We start from the raw sequence: 15,051 nt of genomic DNA on the forward strand, positions 1-15,051 counted from the left end.
CCTCTTGTGCAGTGCACATTATCACAGCTGGAATTTAAAAGCTGACTCAGAATTCAAAGCAGACCTAGAAAGAAAGGTTACAATGTTCACAGAGCTACTGAGTTTTTCCTAATAAAAATATTTCCGGTAAGCAGCAAAATAAAATTGAATTATTTTCAATATGGGTAAATTCATTTGAGTATAGCCTTGGAAACTGGACAATATCTTCCTGAAATACCGATTAAGTAAAAAATAAAAATGCAATCAAATACAATTATTGAAAACTATCTTTATCTTTATAAATTGATAGATTGAATATATCTTGGAAGAAAATCTTGAATATTTCCTTCAATGAATTAAAGGATAAAAAGCACATTTTTGTTGAAGAGTAAAATAATTTAAAATAGTGTCTTCCACCAAATATGCTTATTATATCTATATTGCCTGATTAGGCTTTTCATTCCATTTAGATTTGCAAAATGTAATGCATTAGAATGTAATTTAAATAGAGAAACATTTGACCCCTGTTCTTCAAAAAAATAAAAAAAGATTAGGTTAACAGCTATGTCATATTGTGCTGAAAGTCCTCAGCCCTACCAATAAGAGAATGAGGTGGATATGGTTCAATCAATGATCTGAAATAATCTCAAAAGCAGGATTTCATTTCTGCATATTGGCACTTAACAAAATAAGATAACAATATTTTCAGCTACAGTAGCAAAATAACGCTCAGAATTTAGGAAGTTGGTTGGTTGGGCTGAGAACTTTTCAGCACCCCCTCCTATGTAATGGGTAATGTAGATTTTCTAATTAAAATTCGTGGGCACCCTCCAAACTCCAAACATACATCATACCTGTATCTTTGAAATGTAAACAATTCCACCTTTATCTGCTTCTTTACATTGGAATCTACCTTATGTAGCTTATTAAAGTTAAGGCATGGAAACTGCCTCTAACAATCAGGTTAAGGAGTTCATTTTAGAAAAGCTGTGTAGCATGCATGAGTACAACTATTGACACATACAGGCTACTCTTAAGAAGTGTAAATACCCTGGGTATGGTTTGGGAGATCCAAAAAAATGATGTGTTTCCCCAATTACAAATAATTCAAAACACAGCTCTGAGACTCGTCTACTCATTAAGGAAACACAACCACATTATAGAGGCGTACCTCAACTCACATCGGCTTCCAATTCCAGAAATAATACTATTTAAATTCTACTGTATACTATTTAAAAATATAAACGGAGACAGCCCAACCTTTCTGAACAACTGCCTCATCCAAACTACCTCAACCAGGCATAAGAAAACTCACACTCCAATCAAAGAAGTTAAAGGGAAAAAACTATATGATGGCCTCCTAGCCACTCAAGCAGCAAAACTAGACAACCAAATCTCCAATCTACTGATAACGATCTCAGACTACAAGATATTCAGAAAAGAAATAAAGACTATGCTCTTCAAGAAATCCCTGAAAAAGTCTTAATACCACAAGTTCCTTTCTTCTTCCCACCAACTTCCCGACTCCCTGAAACTACCTGATCTACTCTTTATCTTCAGTGGAAATGACCAGAGACCTTCCTTTGTAACCCACCTTCTATAACTCTTTTGTAATCCACCTTGAAACGCAAGGTAAAGGCGGAATACAAATCTCTAATGTAATGTAATGTAATTTTGTAAAATACAGCACCTATTTATTTTTAAATCTCCCTTTGACTTTACACTTCCTCCAAAACATACATAAGTGGGGGGAGGAGGGGACAGTTTTGGATTTAGCTCTTGCCTTTTTCAGTAGGACCTTAAGTTACATTCAAGTATGGTACCTATCTTCATCTTCCTGGATGACTTACAAATCTAAGTTTGTATCTGAGACAATGGAGGGTCCAAGTTTACACAGAAACATAGAAACATGATGGCAGATAAAGGCCAAATAGCCCATCTAGTCTGCCCATCCACAGTAACCATTATCTCTTTCTCTCTCCGAGAGATCCCATAGGCCTATCCCAAGCCCTTTTAAATTCAGACACAGTCTCTGCCTCCACCAAATTTTCTGGAAGACTGTTCCATGCATCTACCACCCTTTCTGTAAAAAAGTATTTCCTCAGATTACTCTGGAGCCTATCACCTCTTAACTTCATCCTATGCCCTCTCATTGCAGTTTCCATTCACATGAAAGAGACTTGACTCATGCACATATACATTACATAGGTATTTAAACATCTCTATCACATCTCCCCTCCCCCGCCTTTCCTCCAAAGTATACAGTTTGAGATCTTTAAGTCTGTCCCCATATGCCTTATGATGAAGACCACATACCATTTTAGTAGCCTTTCTCTGGACTGACTCCATCCTTTTCGTATCTTTTTGAAGGTGCAGCCTCCAGAATCGTACACAATATTCTAAATGAGGTTTCCTACTGGCCATACCTCTCCCTATGCAACCTAGCATCCTTCTAGCTTTCGCCGTCACCTTTTCAACCTGTTTGGCCACCTTAAGATCATCACATACAATCACACCCAAGTCCCGCTCTTCTGTCGTGCACATAAGTTCTTCACCCCTTAAACTGTACCGTTCCCTAGGTTTTTGCAGCCCAAATGCCTGACCTTGGATTTCTTAGCATTAAATTTTAGCTGCCAAATTTCAGACCATTCTTCAAACTTTGCCAGGTCCTTCTTCATGTTATTCACACCATCCGGCATGTCTACTCTATTGCACATTTTGGTATCATCTGCAAAGAGGCAAATTTTACCCAATAACCCTTCAGCAATATCATTTATAAAAATGTTAAAAAGATGTCAGTGGGATTTAGGTCCTGGCTTTCTTGTTTCTCAGGGGCAGATTCTCAAAACTAAAACATGCCTTTAACGTGCTTACTAAACCAGTTCCAGCAGATTTAGTATGCATGTATTTTGCATCAGATAATCAATACGAGGTTTCATTAACGAGGCATTTTCCAAGTTTTCTAGCAGTCTCCGATACTGCCATGCAAATGTAATACAATGAGGTCATTAATATTAAAATGATCACTCTGAGCAATTCTTTAAAGTTGCTGATTCTCTAACCTCGTTGTGCCACATTTGCAGCCAAAATTTATCGACAGGTCTGAGCTATTGTTGCCTTATCTTCTGATCAGTGTCTGAGCACTGATTGGCTCAGGCACTGACAAAAAGGTAAGATTTGACAGTTCAGACCCTCCCCCCAATACAAATTAAAATAATTATTTAAAAAAACAACAAAAAAAAACCAAATTGAAGATTGACAGGAGAGATGCCCACTCTCTCCTGCTACGTCGCCAACACTAATAATCATACACACACAAAGCAGGAGAGGAGCCCACTCTCTCCTGCCACCATGCAAACCCCCACCCCTCATGCCTTTGACAACCTCACTCTCACCCTCACCCTCACCCTTTCCCCCTTACCTTACTTAGATGGTTCGCCGGAGGGATGCCTACTCCCTCCGGCCAACAGGCCATCTCTTTGAAATGGCTGCACCAGGAAGGAACCTAAGGCTCTGATTGGCCCAGGCACCTAATGCTCCATCCATAGGAGGGGCTTTAAATGACCTGAGTCAATTAGAACCTTAGGCTTCTCCCAAATATACCAGGAAGGAGCCTAAGGCTCTGATTGGTCCAGACGCCTAAGACCCCTCCCATAGGAGAGGCCTTAAACAACCTGGGCCAATCAGAGCCTTAGGCCCCTCCCCAGTGCATGGGTGGGGAAGGCCCGCCATTTTGAATAGACGGGCCTGATGTCTGGAAGGAGTAGGCATCCCTACGGCCAACCATCTAAGGAAGGTAAGGGGGAGAGGGTGTGGATTGTCGGAGGCACAGGGGGAGGGGTTGCATGGTGATGGAAGAGAGTGGGCATCTCGCCCACTCTCTTGATTGGGTTGAGAACTTTTCAGCATTCCTGTAGCTTAGTTGCCACTTTCATACTCAAATACCTATTAGCTGCTGAGGGGGTGTTAGGGTGTCTCTTGCTTGGCTGTGAGGGAGGGAGTGGTCATCTCTCCCTCTGTCAGTTGGAGGGTTGCTTGATTTCAGCGGCTCAATTTGTTGTTGTGTATGGGGTGGGGGTGGGGGTTGTTTTTTCTGAGCATGTGCCCATCGCTATCACCAGCACAAGACATATACAAATTTAGCATATCTTCGCTACTCTCCACCAACCTCATTTGCATGAGCATTTTTGGAGAATGGCTCACTATAACAGCTATGACAGCGGCCCATTAGTTCTTAATGTGCCTTTATGAGAATCTAGGCCTCTGAAAAGTTCTCAGTCTAACGAATAAAGTTGGGGCAGTCTCCACTGAGGGTTTTACACTTAGGCCCTCTTTTATCAAACTGCGATAGCAGTTTTTAGCGCGGGGAGCTATACTGAATGGCCCGCGCTGCTCCCAATGCTCATAGGAACTCAGTGAGCATCAGGAGCAGCACAGGCCATTCAGTGCGGCTTCCCGTGCTAAAAACTATAGCAGTTTGATAGAAGAGGGCCTAAGTCAAATGATTTTCCACATTTCCATTGGAAAAATACGGAATGAAAAAAGTAGAAAATCACTGGACTAAGGGCTCCTTTTACTAAGCTGCGATAGCGTTTTTAGTGCACACAGAATTGCCACGCGCCCTAAACCCACACTATGCGGCTAGAACTAATGCCAGCTTAATGCTGGCTTTAGCGTCTAGCGCATGCGGCAATTCTGCGTGCGCTAAGCGCTAAAACCTCTATCAAAGCTTAGTAAAAGGAGCCCTAAGTGTATAGCCCTCAATGGAGACTGTTGATTGGGCTGAGAACTTTTCAGCAGCCCCTCCTATTAGACCATCCCTACACTTTTCCTGCTTGATTGGGTCAGGGTTTCATAAGAGTTATTTAGGACTTAACGTTTTGTCTTTTTAAAAAATTACCCCAAAAGTGAACAATTGAATTTTAAGAGCCAATGCTGACATATACAAGCGAGATTTTTACCATATATAGTGACTCTCGGCGAGACACACCATCTGTTTATTTTTACTGTATTTTTCAACATTTTTTGTGACATATGCTTTTTCCCTTTTCTACCATGGACCCCTGATGAAGGATGTCCGAAACACGGACCGTGTTGGGTCCCTTGTTTGGTAAAAAGGTTTTAAAATATATTTTGGTTGTCACAATAAATTTTGCCTACATCGTTGTACATATCTGCAGTTTTGGTTTGTTTGTTCCTGACATATACAAGCAACCAAGTGATGCCACTCTTTTTTAAACAAGTTTTCTTGTAAAATAGTTGCTCCCTCTATAGCAGTGGTCTCAAACTCACGGTCCGGTGGCCATATGCGGCCCACCAGGTACTATTTTGAGGGCCCCCCCCCGGTATGTTTATCATAATCACAAAAGTAAAATAAAACAGTTTTTTGATCATATGTCTCTTTAGCTATAAATTATAATATTATTATTAAGACTTAGCCACAAGGGAGGGAATAGGGTAATTTGTTTCATTGTTTGTAAGAATCCAAGTGCTGTTATTCGATATATCTGAATGTATATTTGTTTGCACTTTTTATAAGTTTTGAAAATCAATAAAGAATTTTTTTTAAAAAAATTGTCATTTCTTTAATAAGATATTAACTATTTTTTCTGAGGCCTTCCTAGTACCTACAAATCCCAAATGTGGCCCTGCAAAGGGTTTGAGTTTGGGACACTGCACTATAGGTACCATTCCTGCACATCCTGACAGATATTTTACAAAAGGTGCCATGTTAGCAGATCTTTTGTGAAATTAGTTGGCAATTGTGAATGCCCTGACTTGAATATTCCATTGCTGGTTCCCTATGTAAGTTATGGCTTCACATCTCCCCTTAATACTTTTTAATGCTAATAAAAATGGTAAAAAAAAATTTAGCAGCTTTTCATAAAGCAAATGGAGCCAGAGCAAATCCTTTAGCAGGGCAAAACTTGAAAGAGTCCTCTGCAAAAACGTTTCACAGAAGCTGTCACAAAAATAACAACAAAAAACAACCCCACAGGTAGTAAAAATTAAAACAGAAAAGACACCATATAAACAATATTTTCTCAATGGACAAAATTAGTAAAAATAACTTTAAAGTGTTTGAGTAATTGATAAAGTGGCATATATATATATATATATATATGTATATATATATATATATATATATCAGATATTTGTTCAGTCTAAGTGCACAATTTCTAAATTCAGGTGAGCAGATAAATTAACAAAATTTTGCACTTACTATAGGTACGGAAATAGCCCAAAATGTATGCATCTAAAGGGCACTTCAGCTTGAAGAAGACTGAGAGGGGACATGATAAAGGTTTATTACTATGGGCTCCTTTTACTAACGGCCTATTTTACAAAGCCGCATGGCAACAGCCCTGAAGCCCTTTAAATCTCTGTGGGTTTCAGGGCTGTTAGCGCAGCGCAGCCACTAGCACGGCTTTGTAAAAGAAGCCATAAGTATCGTTAAAGCATTTTACCATGGGCCAGAGAGGTAAATACTCTGATGCTCATGGTAAAATGCTCTAAGGACACTTAGGAAAAGCCAGCGAATATGAGGAATAGAACAAATAATAGTGAACAAATAGTTATGTTATCAAACAATACTACTAAGGCACTTTTCTTGAATCTAATTGGTAGCAGATCTTAAATCAAATTAAAGAGTTTACTGCTGGATAATTTAGGGGCTCTTTTACTGAAGGGCATTAAGGCCATGCATAATCATAAGAAACGTCTAAGTTCGTTTTGGGCCTAAGTCACTAGTCACCCAAAGTCGGCAGTGTCTAAAGTTCATTCTCGAAAAATACATCTAAAATATTTTGTTTTTTTCTGAGAGTTGTCGAACTGTACTTCTAGCTATTTGATCACCCAGACCGCTAAGTCGTCTATCTTTATACCCCATTCTCATCCAAAAATTCGTCCAAGTCAAAAATGCTTAGAAAAGGACATTTTGGACATGGGAGGGGCCAGCAAAGCAATGGACTGGACACCTAGACATGGCAACAGAGTACTGGGGCACCTTACAGGGCACTGCTGCGAACTTCACAAAAAGGGTGCCACATAAACATCTCACCATAACTCCCTTATAGGTCAGGGTGAGCCCCCCAAAACACCCCCAAAACCTACTAGACCCACCTGTCTACCACCCCAATAGTCCTCATGGCTGCAAGTGGCATCTATAGAGCAGTACAGTAGGGTTGGGGGTACACATGTTCTACCATAAATACAGTGGTTAGAGTGGCTTATGGGCCTGGGTCCTCCTCTCTATGGTTCACTGGCCCACCCCCACTACTTAAGCCACCTCTGTGCTGCTCTACTAGGCTTTGCTATGCCAGGTGCTGATGTTCTGGAGGCAGGTATGCATATTTTTATTCCAATTTTTAAGGTGTTGGGGGGTCAGTGATCAATGGGGGTCTGTATGTGGGGGTCTGTACTTTGTGTCTGCAGTGCTTATCTGGTCACTTTGGCTACCTTTTTGGCACTTAGACCTGGTTTTACATGGACTAAGTCACAACATACAAGTTCCGTCCAGGCAGCCTCGTTAAGCTTTCAGTTTTACTTGTAGTACGACTAAGTTTAGATGAGCCCACGTCCCGCCCAAATCTCGCCCTCACCACTCCTCTTAAAACACCCTTTTTAGCTCTGGTCATACAGCAGCGCTGAAAAGGCCTAAGTCATTTTTAGATAAGGTTTGATTATCGGCACTTGGACGACTTGTCTTACTGATCGTCCAAGTGCCAATTTAGGCTGGTTTCTAGTCATATTTCCATTTCGATTATAAGCCCCCTAATGTGTAGTTAGTAGGCACCAATAGGCTACCACAGAAAAAGAAAGTATTTTGCAGTATTTTGCCAGTTATGATGCTGTAAACATGAATTACTAGTTTTCTATAAATATTGTTGGGAGAGGGTATGTCATGGGCAGAGAGCTGGCATTCCTGCATTATCCTACTTGCATGTTCTTATTAGATAATACAGAATTAATGTGGGAGCACTTAGGGCCATATTCTATAAATGGTGCTGTAAGTTAGGCACATGTAGGGACCCCGATCGCACCTACTGGCACCTACTTAATTGCTTTACTTGTTTTCAATCTGTGCAGTAATTGACAGTGTCGTTTAAAACCAATTAAAAACTCATTTAAAACAGTAGGTGACGTTAGGTGCCTTCTAAGACAGGCGCCATAATTGCATTTACAGCGTAGCTTCTAGCAATACCTAAGGTCAAGGTAAGCATGGTTGGGGCAGAGATGACCTTAGAGGCCACTAGGCCCAATTCTCTAAAAAGCTTAGGCTCCAATAATGTAGGCCTTTAAAATCCTGGCTTACATTACTAGCCCCTAAGTTTTTTCTTAGGCACCAGTAGCCCTATTCTGTTAACGGCACCTAAGTGTGATCAACACGCAGTCAGTGCTTGCCAATTTAGCCACCAGTTTACAGAACCCAGGTTATAACACCTCATAAATAGGAGGTGGAAGTACTCCAACATTAATTTTTTGCAGATACCACTTGCTAATGTTCCTATTAGGATATACGTAACCTGCAAATAGAAAAGAAAGCCCTAGAATGTATGTATTTATTTAATTCATTTTCTATCCAGTTTTCCCCAAAGAGCTCAGAATGGGTAACAGCATAAACATAAATAAAATACAGTTTACATAATTACAGTATAAGTTTACAATACAAGTATTTATCCTATACATACTAGGGATCTAATACCACTATACAGTTTATAGGTTTCAATTTGTCATAGTTATCCTTAGAGCGCATGTTTTTTTCAATATAAGTTATTATTCTAACTTGACACACAATAGTGATCTAATACCAATATGCATAATGTACAATTTACAGGTTAAATTTTCCATAGTTACTGTGGAAGATTTTTCAATTCAAGTTTATATCTTAATGTGACACATACCGAGATCTAGTATCAATATACATTTCTTTGTAATCATTAGTCATGGGCAGGGGTGTTAGGTGAAGAGGTATATTTTTATTGATTTCTTAAAGTTGAGGAGTCCTTCAATGGATCTGAGTAGGAACGACATTTGGTGGTTTGCAGTTGTAGGGCACGGCCAGGGGGCGTTTTGAGGCATATTTTATCCTGGGAGCGGAAAGACCTGTTCAGCACATATAGAGGAAGCTTGTCCGTCATGTAGCCCGGTGCCATGTCATGCAAAGATTTGAATGCTAGCATCTGGCCCTTGAAAACACGTTTGGCTATGGGCAGCCAATGGGCTGATGATAGAGCCTGGAAGACAGAGTTACGGGCATGGAGATTTTTAAAAAGTCTGAGTGCCATGTTTTGTATATGCTTGAGATGTCGTATGTTCTTTGCCATTAGACCGTTGAATAGTGCATTGCAGTAATCCATGCAGGAGAGTACTAAGACATAGAGTAGTTGGGTAAAGTCAGACTCTGAAAACTAGTTTCTTATTTTTTGGAGTTGTCGCAGGTAGTAAAATGATGACAATACCACCTGAGAGATATGGTTGGAAAGCGATAGGTTGCTGTCAAGGAGTATTCCTAGGCTGTGTGCTTGGTCTTTCGCAGTTATGGTAGTCAAATCCCAGTGCAGCGGATCCAAAGGAGTTCTGTCTTGGAGGTGTTTAGTTGTAATTTGTTGACAGACATCCAGTTTCTGATTTCCAAGAGGCAGTTTAGGAGTTTTGCAGTCTGGGTGTCATGGGTTTCTCCTAGTGGTAGGTACAGTTGTATGTCATCCACGAAGGAGTGCATCCGTATTTGATATCTGCAGGCTATGTCTAGGATGGGTATCTAATGTAGAGACTGAATAATATGGGGGATGGCAGAGCCCCCTGCAGAATTGATTGGTTTTGGTTTTGATAGTGCATTGTTGAGCTGAATGCATTGGGATCTATTATTCAGAAAGGAGGTGAACCATTTTAGAGCAGTGCCTCGGATTCTGATATCAGAGAGCCATTCAATGAGGAGAAGATGGTCAACAGTGTCGAACACCATGCTGAGATCCAGCAGCACCAGAAGGACATCATTACCCTTGTCCATGAGTTTCCAGCAGTCATTGATGTTGAGAAGGATGGTTTCGGTACTGTGGAATTTCCTGAATGTACCACATTATATATAGGTTTAACATGTAGGAAAGTGCCATTTTAAAATGCATTAAGCCCAGATTTTACTGCAATTTATTTTTAAAAAAAGGCCCTTTATTTATTTAAAAAAATGTATGTTGTCAATAACCTAGCCAAGTCTAATAGAACAGCTTATTAACAAAAAAAAGAGGTTAGGATATATTTCTGAAAGACAGTTCCATAAATAAATATTAGCCAAACAAACTTAAAGGTCTACACTGCTTATTTCTTGAATGAACAATCGAGAAATAATTTCTTATTTGGATCTATGAAAGACAGGATGGTAAGCTTTTATACACCATTGGTATGATGGATCTTGGAGGAGGAGCCTAATAGAGCACTAGGCTGATAATTAGGGAAGCATGGTTCAAATCATAAGAAAACAAGAATAGCCATACTGGGTCAAACCAATGGTCCATCTAGTCCAGTAACCCGTCTTCACGGAGGCCAATCCAAGTCACAAGTGCCTGATAAAAACCCAAATAGTAGCAGTAGTCCATGCCACCAATCCAGGGCAAGCAGTGGCTTCTCCCATAAGAACATAAGGATTGCCGCTGCTGGGTCAGACCAGTGGTCTATCGTGCCCAGCAGTCCGCTCACTCAGTGGCCCTTAGGTTAAAGACCAGTGCCCTGAATCTAGCCTTGCCTGCGTACGTTCTGGTTCAGCAGGAACTTGTCTAATTTTGTCTTGAATCCCTGGAGGGTGTTTCCCCCTATAACAGCCTCCGGAAGATGTCTGTCTCAACAGCAATTTATGGACTTTTCCTCAAGGAAGTCGTCCAAACCTTTTTTAAAACCAGTTTGTCCAAATCTTTTTTTTTTTAAATCACGCTGCTGCTTCTTGTGACCTTGGGCAAGCCACTTAACTCTCCATTGCATCAGCTACAAACTAGGTATAAATAAGCCCTCTGGGGATAGAGAAATATCTAGTGTACCTGACCAAACCATATATTGAGCTACTACTGAAAAGAGGTGTGAGCTGAATCCAAAATAAATACACTTATTTAAATATTTTTTAGTAACCTAGAGACAAAACAAAGAAATGGCATCACCTACCTGCATAAAACAAAATAATTCATACCTAAGTGGATATTTTCCTTCACTCCAACTCTATTTGTGACACAAAGGGCTCCTTTTACTAAGGTGCGCATGCGTTTTTAGCTCACGCACAAAATTACCGCAAGCTAAACCACACGGTACGCTTCTAGAATAACACCAGCTCAATGCTGGCATTAAGGTCTAGCACGCATGGCAATTTAGCGTGCAACGTTCCGCGCATTAAGGCCCTAACGCACCTTAGTAAAAAGAGCCCAAAATGTTTTTGAGACCTTCATTGGTTGTTAAAACAGAGTACAACTTTATGATTCTAAGGGCACTCCAATAGGCATTTGGTGACTAAGAAAGTGGTGACTAAGCTACAGGAATGCCGAAAAGTTCTCAACCCAATCAAGAAGAGAATGACGTGGATTTGGTTCAACCAATGATCTCAAACAATGTCAAAACGTAGAGTTTTGTTTCTGCAAACTGGCACCTACCCTCCCCCTCTTTCACAAAAGTGTGGCGTGGTTTTTAGTGCCGTCTGCAGCGGTAACAGCTCCAACGCTCATAGAATTCGTATTGGCATAGGAGCGGTTACCGCCATGACTGGCGCTAAAAACTGCGCTAGGCTTTTGTAAAATGGGGGTTAATTACCCCCCCCCCCTCTTTTTACTAAGCTGCAATAGAGGTTTCTGCTGCAGCCCTGGGTGCTAAATGCTCATAGGAATTCTATGAGCATTGGAGCAGCGTTGAAGCATTTAGCTCTCCGGGTATCATGGCTTTGAAAAAGGGGGGGAGGAGGGGTAAGATAACAATGGCAGAATAAAGCTCAGAATTTAGGAAGTTGATTAAGCTGAGAACTTTTCAGCACCTCTTCCTATATTTTGAAAAGCATAAAGCAACACGCTTCCTCATTTTTCTTGCTATGTGTTTTGTTTCATCACCTCTGTGAGATTTTTTGATATGAGGCTGCATAATTGTGGTTTTTGTTTTGTTTTGTGTGTTGTTGTTGTTGTTTTTTTTGTCTCACAAACATTCTTATTTAGTGAAGAAATATATCCACATCTGTGAATGACACAGAAACATTGAACATAAAGGCAGAAAAGACAGCAAGGCCTTTTCAGTCTGCCCATCCAAATCAACTGCCTAGTTCTGCAGCCTTCTCTCTCAGAGATCCTCTGTGCTTGTAGCATGCTTTGATGAATCCAAAGGCTTAGCTCCACCACCTCCACTGGGAGGCTGTTCCATGCATCCTTTCTGTGTAGAAATGCTTTCATAGATTACTCCTAATGCTACTGCCATCCAGCTTTGCCCTATGACCCTTGTTCCAGACCTTCCTTTTCAACAAAAGCCACCTCCTTTATATTTATCTCACCTTCATCAAGTGTTTGAGCAATTTGCTTACTCACAAAAATATAATGAATCCAGATATGGTGAGTATGGTTTCATGTACCCACAACGTGGGAACGTTTTAGAACAACTAGGCTACTGTGGATCCAATGGAACCCAACTTTTTAAAGCACATATAATGTAGCTGGTGTTTTCTATGACACCCAACCTCTGCTATGAAATTGTAACCAATTTATTCAACATAAATTTCTATAAGTCACTAACCATACGCAAAATAATGCATAATAATAATAATGCACACAGGGCGCTGAGTAGCAAAGGATTGTTAAAGTAGGTTGAATAATTCTAGGAACAAGAACTTAAATTGTGAGCCCACTAGAGACTGAGAAAGTACCTGAATATAATAAATGCAAAAGGCTTTGGTTGTACTACAGAAAGGTAGTATATCAAATCCATGACCCTTTAATGCCCGAATAGCTCTGTATTATTGATTAGTTGTGAGGTGAAGCACTCAAGTCTCTTTAACAAATCAGTAGTATGAGAGAACAAGACCTTATGCCAGGAGCTGTGAGACAGCCTGATCCAACTGAAATCTTCAAATGCCATTTGGAAGCTGCAAGCTTCTGACAAAGATTACATTAACAAAGCTAAGACAAATGAACGTTCTTTTATTTCACGCCCACGGAAATGTTTCAGACTGTAAACTGTATCTAATAGAAAGAAAGGAATTCTGGGAAGGAATGGCAGGCTTTTCTCTCTTTACTTCCTTTTTCTTGGATCCTGCAGGCGGATAAAAGCACTGCCGCACTGCAGTAGAGCTGTAAATACCTTTAACAGCTGTCTGCCAACTGAGCAGTGAAATACTGTCTTTGTTCTCATTTTGTCTTCCCTAGAAGCTTAAAAAGCAATGCATGTGAAAACCGGTTCCTCCAGTCTACATGTTTCAAAAAGAAGCATAATTCTATGACTGGCTTTCTTTAACGCTGTATTTTTTATTTTTTTTTGAAAGCACAAAAGTGGAATTTACTTACAATTCATAAATTATTCAAAAGGACAGAAAAAGTAATAAAAGGATCAAGATTATCATACTGTGTCTTCTTTCAGGTTGCTGTTATCTGTTTTCCTTTGCTTCCAATATTAAACTATAACAGCAAGGATGAGGAGGGTCAAGTTGACCAGTGGTACACACAGAATGCAGCTTCCACATATCTTCCCTACTTTTCGTAATGTGTTTTATGAATTGTTGCTCCATCAGTCTCTCAGAACACATTGTTGTAATTTAGCTCAGTTATGGAATGCCTTTCAACTGTAACAGTTCTGCAAACGTTTATACAAACATGTTATCCACGTGATCTAAACCTAAATATAATCCTTAACAAATGACCATAATAACTGCTGTTTTTTTTAAAGGAATGACATTGTGAGGGTCCCAGGATTCTTTCACACTCCTGACAGTTCAAATGCAATTGCCATATTAATAGCTTGTCCCCTAGCATAAAATATGTAATGATACATTATAAATTCTTTACTGCTCAGTTCTGTAAAATTATTATCTGTATAGTTACTGGTAATTTATTTAGAACATGAGAAACTGCAAACAGAAGTTCTTCAAATTATGGGGAATGGTTATAATGTCGAAATAAGTGAAGAGATTATGCAGCAAATGTCACTTAATTTTGCTGTTATCATTCTTAAGTATTTGCATTACTTGGACGCCACATGTACAGTTTGTCATGCCAGTAACCTTTTCTGAATCTGAGAGAGGTATTTAGACATTTATTATTCAAATTAGGGTGCAAGAAGCCTGGCAGACATTATTAATAGTTGACATTGTACCCTGCATTAAAAGGCAGAACGTTCACAAAACTTTATCACTATTTATATTTTCTTAACTTTAGAAGTAGTTTACTTAGTAGCAAAGGTTAAAAAATGTAAAATCTGGTATTAAGGGAAAAAAAATTGTGATACTACTTATTGTCATATCAAAAAGGTTAATGAATCTGGTGTGAGAAGCATTAACAAAAATTGCTTCTAAGACAATTATTACCTCAAAAATACTCAAAGACCTGTTTCAGAGAACATATTTATTTTATTAATGTTTTCCATTATTAGCATAGTTGCAAAGGTTACTCTGTGTCTCCTATCACTGGAAAAAGAGCTGTAATACATATTTGTAAGAGCCAGGTGAGATGCTAATTTTTTCCATCTAATTAAAGTTGTACAGAAAAAAAAGCAGTGCATTGTTTAAATTCATATTAAAATCTTTGACATTTTAAGGTAATGATGTCAACATAAGCTACATGAAAAATGTTAGTTTATTCGCCTGGGTTTTAAACATCCCAACCCTGAAGAGGTTTCGATTTCACAGGTTTAAAAATTAATGATCGAAAGGCTATACTGAAAACACCTGTCTTTGAAAGTATGCTCTGCATTCATTTTCAATCTGTCAAAATCATAGTAGTGCACTAAAATATGAAATCGGAACTCCTTGAAATAGGCGTTCTTTCCCCCTGTAAATTGTTTGTAAATAATCTCAGCCAAATCTCCAGCGAACCTGGCGAAGACCAAGACCAGATCCCACTTTTCTAA

The 15,051-nt window shown here is 39.5% G+C and overlaps 1 protein-coding gene across 4 annotated transcripts in view; it reads right to left on the reverse strand.

Moving 5' to 3' along the window:
• Positions 1–15,051, reverse strand: part of HOXD3 (homeobox D3) — a 103,212-nt gene that overhangs the window by 43,461 nt on the left and 44,700 nt on the right. The gene's annotated exons all lie outside the window — the stretch shown is intronic.

The sequence above is a fragment of the Geotrypetes seraphini genome, chromosome 5 (genome assembly GCF_902459505.1).
Source record: "Geotrypetes seraphini chromosome 5, aGeoSer1.1, whole genome shotgun sequence".
Lineage (NCBI taxonomy): Eukaryota > Metazoa > Chordata > Amphibia > Gymnophiona > Dermophiidae > Geotrypetes > Geotrypetes seraphini.